The sequence below is a fragment of the Theropithecus gelada genome, chromosome 4, assembly GCF_003255815.1.
Source record: "Theropithecus gelada isolate Dixy chromosome 4, Tgel_1.0, whole genome shotgun sequence".
In the NCBI taxonomy this organism is placed as follows: Eukaryota; Metazoa; Chordata; class Mammalia; order Primates; family Cercopithecidae; genus Theropithecus; species Theropithecus gelada.
The window spans coordinates 75,303,437-75,315,466 of NC_037671.1; the positions used below are offsets into that span (position 1 = coordinate 75,303,437).

At 35.4% G+C, this 12,030-nt stretch overlaps 1 pseudogene; it reads right to left on the reverse strand.

Annotated features, from left to right (window-relative positions):
• Positions 1–11,047: 11,047 nt before the first annotated feature.
• Positions 11,048–11,147, reverse strand: LOC112623933 (annotated as a pseudogene).
• Between the last annotated feature and the right edge of the window lie 883 nt (positions 11,148–12,030).

Genomic DNA, 12,030 nt, shown 5'->3' on the forward strand with positions numbered 1-12,030 from the left:
TGGAGGCATCACGCTACCTGACTTCAAACTATACTACAAGGCTACAGTAACCAAAACAGCATGGTACTGGTACCAAAACAGAGATATAGACCAATGGAACAGAACAGAGTCCTCAGAAATAATACCACACATCTACAGCCATCTGATCTTTGACAAACCTGAGAACAACAAGAAATGGGGAAAGGATTCCCTATTTAATAAATGGTGCTGGGAAAATTGGCTAGCCATAAGTAGAAAGCTGAAACTGGATCCTTTCCTTACTCCTTATACGAAAATTAATTCAAGATGGATTAGAGACTTAAATGTTAGACCTAATACCATAAAGACCCTAGAAGAAAACCTAGGTAGTACCATTCAGGACATAGGCATGGGCAAAGACTTCATGTCTAAAACACCAAAAACAATGGCAGCAAAAGCCAAAATTGACAAATGGGATCTAATTAAACTAAAGAGCTTCTGCACAGCAAAAGAAACTACCATCAGAGTGAACAGGCAACCTACAGAATGGGAGAAAATTTTTGCAATCTACTCATCTGACAAAGGGCTAATATCCAGAACCTACAAAGAACTCAATGAAATTTACAAGAAAAAAACAAACGACCCCATCAAAAAGTGGGTATAGGATATGAACAGACATTTCTCAAAAGAAGACATTCATACAGCCAACAGACACATGAAAAAATGCTCATCATCACTGGCCATCAGAGAAATGCAAATCAAAACCACAATGAGATACCATCTCACACCAGTTAGAATGGCGATCATTAAAAAGTCAGGAAACAACAGGTGCTGGAGAGGATGTGGAGAAATAGGAACACTTTTACACTGTTGGTGGGATTGTAAACTAGTTCAACCATTATGGTAAACAGTATGGCGATTCCTCAAGGATCTAGAACTAGATGTACCATATGACCCAGCCATCCCATTACTGGGTATATACCGAAAGGATTATAAATCATGCTGCTATAAAGTTACATGCACACGTATGTTCATTGCGGCACTATTTACAATAGCAAAGACTTGGAATCAACCCAAATGTCCATCAGTGACAGACTGGTTTACGAAAATGTGGCACATATACACCATGGAATACTATGCAGCCATAAAAAAGGATGAGTTTGTGTCCTTTGTAGGGACATGGATGCAGCTGGAAACCATCATTCTTAGCAAACTATCCCAAAAACAGAAAACCAAACACTGCATGTTCTCACTCATAGTTGGGAACTGAACAATGAGATCACTTGGACTCGGGAAGGGGAACATCACACACCGGGGCCTATCATGGGGAGGGGGGAAAGGGCAGGGATTGCATTGGGAGTTATGCCTGATGTAAATGACGAGTTGATGGGTGCTGACGAGTTGATGGGTGCAGCACACCAACATGGCACAAGTATACATATGTAACAAACCTGCACGTTATGTACCCTAGAACTTAAATAATAATAATAATAATGAAGTTTTAGACAAAGAATACCATCAAAACTGTTCGGCCTAGCCTCATAAATAAGAAATAACAAAGGAAAAAGAACCTTTGAAATTTTTAAGTAAAAACAGTGATTTAAAAGCAATTTAAGATTGTTCAGTACTACACAAATACAAACATTTGTATTTGAAGTATTTACATAAAATATTGGTTATAATTCTTATCCATGGGTAACAGAGAATCACTTATAACAGGAATTTGAATGGATATTGAGATGCTGGTAGAATTTCTGAGAAAGCTAGAGAAACAGGTTGGGAAACAGGCAGGAATAAAGACAGGCCAGGCCACCAGAATCAGTTGTGAGGACCCTGGTGTTAACCATTCTGGACCCTGGACACAGTAGCTCATAAGGCATCCTGTGGACACTGGGCATAGTGGTGGCACCATTCCACTGCTGCCATCCAGAAATGGACTCCCTCTGCATCACCAGCTGCCTGATCACAGTTCCAGCCCAGTGCATCTGATGGGCTGCCCTGTGGCACATAGCCACACCCTAACTGGAAGTGGCTTCCGGGCACACTCAGCGTCCTATTAAGATTCATAAGTTCAAAGATTCCACAAAAAGGCTAGAAAGAGTCTAATTTTAACTCTTACATAGTAAAATTGAAAGAGGTTCAAGATGTAGTATAAAACATTTAGAGTCATGTTTAACTTTTGCTAATCAGGTAACTTTTCCTTTGACCTGGTCTAAATGTTTGTCTCCTTTCCAGAAATCTTTTAAACTAGGATTCTCACTTCGTTAGAGAGATGTTTTTGTTCTATATAATTTCTCTGACCTCACAATATTTGACTTAACCGGTACTTATTTTGAAAGTTGTATTATTAAATGAGGGGAAAATTATTACAATAAACTCAAAGATAAAAACTCAATAAAACTTGATAAATAGAAGAAAGCAGAGTCAGAGCAGGATCTGATGAGTCATATAAGACCATTCTTTTCACTTCTCTGCAAAAGCATTCCAAAAATTCAATGACATAAACTAATATTATGATTCTTCTGGACATTTTTAAAAATGTAAATGTATTCCTCTAAAATAGATAACCAAAAGATGCAATAAATCTTTGCGCTAATTTGAATTTACTCTTAAGTTAGTTTCAAGGTGATTTCTTTTTACCCATTCTTAAAAAAATTGAAGACGACAGCATCAGGGTCTTACTGTGGAATTTTACTGAGTGATTTCAGAAAGATGACTTTTTAGATGACTTCTGTAGCTGTTTATTAAATACCTTTTACATTGAAAACACTGGAATCACACATAAAAGAATAATGTGACACATTTCTGTTTTCAAGGAGCTCTCACTCCACTGTAGTGAGAGACATATATGATATGACTGATATAAAGCAGGAAAGCAAAAGTGCCAAATAGAGAAGTCCCAAACCATGGCAGGCTAGAAAAAGGAGGGATGAACTCTATTATGGGGAAGCAGATGAAGCTGCCTTTGAACTAGGCTTTGAAAGATAAAAATAAGAAAGAGGTGAAAAATTCTGTATAGGATGAAGGGGCTGAAATTTCAAAGATAAGATCAATTTAAGTGCTTGGCCTATTCAGAAAGCAGCAGATAAAGCTGCAGAGAAGGAACACTGGACTCATAAAGGATGGCAAAGAATTTGGCTTTTGTCTTATACTCTCCTCTGGAGCTTTCCTAGGGCAGACAGTGCTGGCTGCCTACCCCACAACCATACCTCTTCTTATTAGTAAGCAGAACCTTCATTTTGGTCATTATTGAGCATCCTAGTGGTTGAATGGCTATTATTCTAAGCCAGTTATACAATTCCTTCCCCCTTTGCAGTTATTGATTTAGATATGCAAGTGGAATAAAACCTTGGTCACTGAGTGGTAATAGAATGTATGCTGGATGCTTTCTGGAAAAGGGAACTGAGACAGTAAGTTGATCCTACCTTGAAAAGGTAGCAATTAACCTGTGTCCCTGAGTAGAGCAGGGAAGCCATGTGGAGTCCTCTCTAGACTGAATTGCTGAAGTAACTGACCTTAGTACTACCTACTTAGGCACTTATTGTTATGAGGAATGAGGAATGAGGAATTTTACTTCCTGCTTATGGTGAATTTGATATTTAATTACTTGTAGTGAATGCATTTGCAGTAATAGATTTATCCTGTTCTGACTCAATACTGAAATCTGCTTGGGACATTCAGATTAAAGAAAATGCTTACTTTTTCATCTGTCACTCTATTTAGGCAAAACTTTTCCTGTTAACTACTTTTGTATTCTTTTTTTTTTTTTTTTTTTTTTTTTGAGACGGAGTCTCACTGTGTCTCCCAGGCTGGAGTGCAGTGGCGCGATCTCGGCTCACTGCAAGCTCCGCCCCCCGGGTTCACGCCATTCTCCCGCCTCAGCCTCCCAAGTAGCTGGGACTACAGGCGCCCGCTACCGCGCCCGGCTAGTTTTTTTGTATTTTTAGTAGAGACGGGGTTTCACCATGTTAGCCAGGATAGTCTCGATCTCCTGACCTTGTGATCCACCCGCCTCGGCCTCCCAAAGTGCTGGGATTACAGGCTTGAGCCACCGCGCCCGGCCTACTTTTGTATTCAATACTTTATTTCCTTTAGGAACAAGTTTACTCTCTTAAGTTCTGTTAAATATTTATTTAGTTGTTACACCCAAGAGCAGAGGAATAAATGAATATGGAAAATAGTCCAGTAGTTACAAATGCTCAGATATATTCATATGCTAGAATGTGCTTTTATTGTTTCATGGAGAAAATGAGTTTTTCTGCAGAAACGTTAATATCTGTACTTTCTGCAATACTTGGGAGAATGGAAGTCATCTTTATTAGCCTTCTCATTTGAAGAGAATACAAACTTTCAGCAAAGTTTTCATGAAGGAGATTATTCTCACTCCAGGGAGCTCAGTAAGATCTGTGCTGTGGATCAGAAAACTGAACCAGGCCACGAGGACTCCATTGGAACCTGAATTTGCTTTTTGAGATTCTGCCAGCTGAGGCTTTATTCTTTTTTCTCACTCCTGATGATTCTCTTATTCTCCTTTGGTTTTTAGCAGGCACTACTGGAATTTCATCTATTCTGTTCTTCGTATTCAATGCCAAATCTTTTCCTCTGATCAGTGTGTTAATTTGTAATTAAAGTTGCCCAAGTACCTTGAACATATCCTCATCTAATCAAGTGAAGCCTGGCAGTTGATACACAAGTCACAATCCCCTTTAGCTACATGATTATTTAAAACTGAGAGTGTGGTAAACTTTCGGAGTTCAAACAAAGTTGAAACCCAAAACTTCACAGACAATAACACATGTATTTAGTCTTAAACATCATGAGTTTCTGAGTATCTACTCTTCCACTTCTTCAGATAACAAACATTATTTGAAATGTCTGATAGGTATTTCTTCATTTAAATATAAAAACTTAGGGGCTGTATTTTGAAGTCATTGTTTATGTAAAACTTTCCATAAAAAGGAGTTTTAAATTTTCTTTTTAAATGTCTACTTTTTCTATTTTAACATAATTTATATCTATTTTAAAATTTGGAAAATATATTGAGAAAACACACAAAAAATTATTCCAAATCACACCAAGTGTGGTCGCTCTTGACTGATGAGATAGCCTATTATTTTTATCTATTAAGACGTGTGTTTGTGAGTGTGCCTATGATATTTGTGTATATACACACATATGCAAGTATATTATGTATTTAATATAGAGGTATATAAATTCAGATTGGTATTTACTGTGCTCACTTTTTTTTAAGGTAACTTTTTATGTTGATATAATTTTAAACTTTCATATAGTTTTCAAGTTTGGTACAAGGAACTGCAGTATACCCTCTATTTAGATTTAACAATTACTTACATTTTTCCTATTGGTTCTCAGCATTTTATAACTTGCTCTTTTAGTAGCAAGGATACCATATTTTCTAGAAATTACTAAATATGATTGTACTGCGTGATTCTAATGGTGACGATGGGAATGATGTTGACAATGATGCTGATTGCTAAATAGTTATTGGACACTTATGTGTCAGGTAGTGTTCTAATTGCTTTACATGTAATATTTCAATCTTTAAAATAACTAGGAGGTATATATTCTTATTGCTGTATGTTAAAAGAGTACAAACCAAACACAAAGAAGTGAAGCAACACAAACTGGCAGGTGAAAAGCAAGGAATCGGTTAGGGGAAAAAACCTCAACCTTCATAGCAGAGGTGCTGAAAGTAAACTGTACTACTCATTGGGTCAGAACAAGACAGGTCATTACTCACAGCACAGCAGCAGCAGAAGCATCAGTATGTTAGTGCTAGTTCTCCTTACCCTAAATATCATGGGATGATGCAATGGCCTGGTTGGGCTGGAACCCAGGGTTAAGGGCTCAGTACCTTTTATAGTATGCAATAAACAAGCCCCTCCTGAGCAGTCACATGTATGTTTTGGTTGCCTTGACCTACTTAACTGTGTACGAGTCTATCTGCAGAAACAGCATCAGGCTAGAGGAGATTAGGCCCTATAACTTGACACACTGAGCAAAGATGTGCATGAATCTCAGGGTCATGGCAGACTGCCCTTCTCAACTAATTTGTAGTCAGATAAATTGATCCACATGATTATGACACATTTGATCTCATTTTAAACATTTACTATAAATTATTTGGTTAGTTCCATTGTTTGGGCTATAACAGGTGTTTCTATTTTTCTTTTTTTGAGGGAACTTATAGTCTCATTTGTTTTTAATTTTTATCTTAAAGAAAAAAGTTAGAATTTTATAAACCTTATTATAGCATAAATGGTCTATATCTCAAGTCTCACTTTCCCCCTGGGTTTTCTTGTTTAATTTTAATTATATATTGATAAATTATAGTTGTATATATTTAAGTGGTACAAAGTAGTGTTTTGATTTTTAAAACAATGTGACCTGATTAAGCTAATCAACATATTCATCCCCTTAAATGAACATTTTTTATGATGAGGCCACTTGAAATGTATTCTCTTAGTGACTGAAATATACAGTTTTCAAGTATTAGCAATATTCACCATGTTATGTAATAGGTATCAAAAAGGAAATCAAACATTCTTCTTATCGAACCGAGATTTCATACCCTTTGACTATCTCCCCATTTCCCCCATCCGCCAGCCTCTGGTAACCACCATTCTACTCTGTTTCTATGAGTTCAATTATTTTAGGTTCCATATATAAAGGTTCCATATATAAAACATATAGTATTTGTTTTCCTGTGTTGGGCTTCTTTTACTTAGCATAATGCTCTCCAAGTTGATTCATACTACAATTGACTGAATCGCGTCCCTTTTTAAGGCTGAATAATAGTCCATTGTGTTTATATACCACATTTTCTTCATCCATTCATCCACTGATGGACACTAAGGTTGATTTCGTAACTTGAATATTGCAAATAGTGCTGCAATCAATGTAAGAGCACAGATATCTCTTCAACATACCGATTTCAAATCTTTTGAGTAAATACCCAGAAGTTAGATTGCTGGATTATATGATGATTGTATTTTTAGTTTTTTGAGGAACCTCCAAACTGTTTTCCATAATGGCTCTACCAATTTACATTTCCACCAATAGTGTACAAGGATTCTCTTTTCTCCACGTTCTCGCTAACATTTATTTTTCATATTTTTGAAAATAGCCATTCTAACAGGTATAAGGTGATATCTTATTGTGGTTTTAATTTGCATCTCCCTAATGATTAGTGATGTCACGGACTTTTTTCTTGTATCTGCTAGCCATTTGTATGCTGTCTTTTGAGAAATGTCTATTCAGATTCCTTGCTCTTTTTATTTTATTTTATTTTATTTTATTTATTTTTTTGAGACGGAGTCTCCCTTTGTCCCGCAGGCTGGAGTGCCGTGGTGCATCTCAGCTCACTGCAAGCTCCACCTCCCGGGTTCACGCCATTCTCCTGCCTCAGCCTCCCAAGTAGCTGGGACTACAGGCACCCGCCACCACGCTCAGCTAACTTTTTGTATTTTTAATAGAGACGGGGTTTCACCGTGTTAGCCAGGATGGTCTCTATCTCCTGACCTCGTGATCCACCCGTCTCGGTCTCCCAAAGTGCTGGGATTACAGACGTGAGCCATCGCGCCCACCCCTTGCCCTTTTCTTAATCAGATTGTTTTCTTTCTATAGATTGAGTTCTTTATATGTTTTGAATATTAATCCCTTACCAAATGTATGACTTGCTAATATTTTATTTCTGTCCACAGGTTATCTTTCAACTCTCTGTTTTTTCCTTTGCCGCACAGAAGGTTTTCATTCTCATTTGTCTATTTTTGTTTCTGTTGCCTGTGCTTTTGAAGTCAAATCTAAAAAATCTTTGCCCACACCAACGTTGAATAATTTTTCTCCTATGTCAGTTTCAGACCTTATGCTTAAGTCTTTGAAATATTCTGAGCTTATTTTTATATGTGGTGTGAGATAAAGGTCCACTTTCATTTTTTTACATATGAATGTCCACTTTTCCCAACATCATTTATTGAAGAGACTGTCCTCTTTGCATATTCTTTGCACCTTTGTCAAAAATGAATTGACTGTAGTTGTATGGGTTCATTTCTGGGCTCTTCTTTCAGTTTTCATTGGTCAATGTGTCTATTTTTGTACCAGCACCATGCTGTTTTAATTATCACCACTTTGTGGTATAGCTTGAAATCAGGTGATGTGATGCCTTTAGCTTTGTTCTTTTTGCTTATGATTGCTGTGACTATTTGAGATTTTTTGGATCCATATGAATTTTTAAATTGTTTTTTTCTATATCTATGAAAAATGACATTGGAATTTTGGTAAAGATTACATTAAATCTATAGATTGCATTGGATAGTGTGAACATTTTAACAATATTCTTCCAATGCATAAGCATGGGCTATCTTTCAATTTATCTTTGTCTTCATCTATTTCTTTCATTAATGTTTTATAGTTTTCGATGTACAGGTCTTTCATCTCCTTGGTTACATTTATTCCTAAGTATTTAATTTTTTTGTAGCTATTGTAAATGTGATTGTTCTCTTGATTACCTTTTTGGAAAGTTCGTTTTTAGTGTAGAGAAATGTTACTGATTTTTGTGTGTTAATTTTGTATCCTGCAACTTAACCAAATTTGTTATTAGTTATAACAGTTTTTGGTTATAGTCTTTAGCTTTTTCTGTATATAAGATCATTCCATCAGCAAAGTAGCAATGGTTTTAATTCTTTTTTATTTATTTAGATGCCTTTTATTTCTTTCTCCTGCCTTATCGCTCTAAGAAGGACTTCCATTACAATGCTGAATAGAAGTAGCAACAGGTGGAATTTTTGTCTTGTTGCAGTCGTTAGAGAAAAGGATTTCAATTTTTCATCATTGAGTATATTGTTAGATGTGGGTTTATTATGTATGACCTTAATTGTGCTGAAGGACTTTCCTTGTATACCTAATTTGCTGAGTGTTTTTGTCATGAAAGGATGTTGAATTTTATCAAATTTTTTTCTGCATCTGATGAGGTGATTATATAACTTTTTGTCCTTCAGTCTGCTAATATGGTGTTATCACATTTATTGATTTGTGAATGTTAAACCAGCCTTGCATCCCAGAAATAAATTTCACTTGATCATGATAAGTGATCCTTTGTGATGTTGAGTTTGGCTTGCTGCTAATTTGTTGAGAATTGTTGTGTCTATATTCATCAAGGATATTGGCCAGTAGTTTTCTTTCCTTTTATATCCTTGCTTGACTTTGGTATCAGAGTGATGCTGGCCTTATTTAAAAAAATTTTGGGTTCAAGACCAGCCTGACCAACATGGAGAAACTCTGTCTCTACTGAAAGTACAAAATTAGCCAGGCACGGTGGTGCAGGCCTGTAATCCCAGCTACTCAGGAGGCTGAGGCAGGAGGATTTCTTGAACCGGGAGGCAGAGGTTGCAGTGAGCCGGGATCATGCCATTGCATTCCAGCCTAGGCAACAAGAGTGAAAAACTCCGTCTTAAAATAAATAAATAAATAAATAAATTAATTAATTGATAATAAAAGTTTGGAAGTAGTTTTTCCTCTTTAATTTTTTGCTAAGTATTACTATCCCTGCGTTATTTTGGTTTTTATTTGCATAGAATATCTTTTTTTAGTCCTTCATTTTCAGTCTGTGTATCCTAAAAAGTGAGGTAAGTCTCTTGTAGGCAGTATGTAGTTGGGTCTTATTTTTTATAAATTCATTTACTGTATGTCCTTTTATTGGAGAATGTAACCTATGTTCAAGGTACTTATTGATAGGTAAGGACTCACTACTGCCAATAGTAAGGAATTACTGTTCACCATTTTGTTAATTGTTTTCTGGGTTTTTGTAGATACTTTGTTTCTTCCTGTCTTGCTGTCTTCCTTTGTGGTTTGATAAATTTCTGTAGTTGTAGTTTTGAATCTTTTTAATTTTTCTGTGTGTCTCCAATAAACTTTTTTTGCTTTTGTTTACCATGAGGCTTACATAGACTATCTTCTACTTATAACAGTAAGAGTGAGCAAATTTTGCATACAACAAATCTATACTTTTACTTTCCCCCACACACAATTTTCATTTTTAATGTCTGAATTTACATCATTTTATAGTATGTATTCCTCAACAATTTATTTCAACAGTAGTTATTAATTTTTTTGTCCTTTACTCCTGTACTAAGAATAAAATTACTTTATATAACAACATTATAGTCCTAGAGCACTCTGATTATTGCTCTGTATTACTTAGACCATTGGGTTAGTGCATGTATAACTTTTATGTTATTTATTAGAAGCTTTTTGTTTCAGTTTAAAGAACTCCCTTTAGCAATTCCTGTAAGGCAGGCCTAATGCTGATAAACTCCCTTAACTTTTGTTTACCTGAGAATGTTTTATTTTTTCTCATTTATTTTTTCTTTTTTAAATGTTTGTAGCAACTTTATTCACCAGAACCAAAAAATCTGGAAAAAAATTCAACCATCCTTCAATGGGCAGATGGTTAAACAAACTGATACATCCGTAACGTGGACTACCTCAGCAATACAATAAATGAACTAGTGATACTTGCAGCAAACTGTATGAATCTTCAGGGAGTTATGCTGAGTGAAAAAAACCAGTCCCCAAAGATTGCACGTTATGTGATTCTTCTTATATAATGCTCTTAAAATGACATAATTATAAACATAAACAACAGGTTAGTAGTGGCCAGGGGTAGGGAATGGAAGAGAGGAGAGGAGTAGATGGAAAGGTGGACAATACAAGGGATCTCTTTGGTGATGGAAATTTTCTGTATCTTTACTGTATATAAATGTCAATATCATGGTTTTGCTATTGTGCACATCTTGTAAACATCTTATTTTGTAAGATGCTACCATTGTCTCCCTCATTTCCAAAAGAATGCTTTGCCAGATATCCTTGGTTGACAGGTTTGTTTCATTCAGCGTTTTGAATATTTCATCCCACTCTTCCCTGCCTTGTAAGGTCTCTAATGAGAAGTCAACTGATAGTGGTATTAAAATGCTATTGTACGCAATGCATTTCTTATCTCTTGCTGCTCTTAAAATTGTCTTTTATTTTTGATAATTTGATTATTATTTGTCTTGATGAACTCTTTGGGTTGAAAAATATGGAAAGCTTCACAAATTTTCATGTCATCTTTGTGCAGGGACCATGTTAATATGCTATCATTCCAATTTTAGTACAAATGCTCCTTGGCTTATAATAGAGTTACTTTCCAAGAAACCCATTGTAAGTAGAAAGTATTATGTTGAAATATGCGGCTGACTGAAAGCAATGGCTGGCTACTTTATTTAGCGATGGTGAAATAAGTATGGTTTCTACCAAATGTTTATCACTTTTACACTATTGTAAAGTTGAAAAACCACAAGATAAACCACCATAAATTGAAGATTATCTGTATATGTGCTGCTAAAGTGAGCGCTCTATTTTCTTTAACTATAGAAATAAGTTATTGTAAATATTCTTCACACACACATCTTCTCACATCTCTGGTTATTTACTTCAAGTAAATTTCTTGAACTAGAATTATTGCCTCAAAGATATTGCATATTTTAAGTATTTTTTGTCATATTGCCAATTGCACCCCTGAAATATTTCATGAGTCAATTCTTCAGCAGCATTTTCTACAAATATTGTTGTCTCTTCCTTTTCAGTATTTATGTTTCAATATCTCTGCTTAGCCTTCCTTCATCTTACTGAATTGACAAGAAAGCTCAGAAGATTGTTATTGGGAACATTTATACAAGCAAAAATCCATTTCTAATGAAAATTCGATGTTTTCAAATTATCTGTTGAAAACAAATAACACCCAGATAACAAACCTTGTTAAAAACCAAATTTATTTGCTCATCTATTTTCTGTTTTCTAAGGATCAGAACTTTGATGAATATATGGAGGAGTTGTTAAAGTTAGTATAAGACAATAAAAAATGTCTTCTAAGTAACAAAAAAATATATATGTCAATACTAGACTAAAATTGTTTAGTTTTTGTTTTATAATTATGGATTCTCAGCAGCATGTACTGATACACACTTCCATTTTCTTCTCATAATAAGATTAATAAAAATCATCAGTATAGACATG